A 444-nucleotide genomic window follows, 5' to 3' on the forward strand; every position below is an offset into this window, starting at 1 on the left:
TGATCGATGTTTCTCTCTCATCGATGTTTCTCTCTCCCTTTCCCTTCCTCTCTGTAAAAAATCTATAAAATATATTTTAAAAAAATAAAAAAGAAAAGTTCATAGTCACCAACCACAGCACACTGTGTAAGTTACAACACTCAGCACAGAGCCCTGGCTGGTGTTGCTCAGTGGATAGAGCATCGACCCGAGGACTGAAGGATCCCGGGTTTGATTCCGCTCAAGGGCACATGCCCGGGTTGCAGGCTGGGGTTGCGTGCAGGAGGCAGCAGGTCAATGATTCTCTCTCATCATTGATGTTTCTCTCTCTCTCTCTCTCTGTTCCTCTCTGAAATCGATAAAAATACATTAAAAAGAAAAACAAAGGTGTGCAAAAATAAACAACTCAAAAATTTTTTTTTAAATATATTTTATTGATTTTTTACAGAGAGGAAGGGAGAAAGA

At 39.9% G+C, this 444-nt stretch overlaps 1 protein-coding gene across 1 annotated transcript in view; it reads right to left on the reverse strand.

The window, feature by feature from the left end:
- CHRNA5 (cholinergic receptor, nicotinic, alpha 5 (neuronal)) overlaps positions 1–444 on the reverse strand; it is a 21,643-nt gene that overhangs the window by 7,029 nt on the left and 14,170 nt on the right. The window lies entirely within an intron of this gene.

This window comes from Myotis brandtii, unplaced genomic scaffold (assembly GCF_000412655.1).
Source record: "Myotis brandtii unplaced genomic scaffold, ASM41265v1 scaffold439, whole genome shotgun sequence".
Classification (NCBI taxonomy): Eukaryota; Metazoa; Chordata; class Mammalia; order Chiroptera; family Vespertilionidae; genus Myotis; species Myotis brandtii.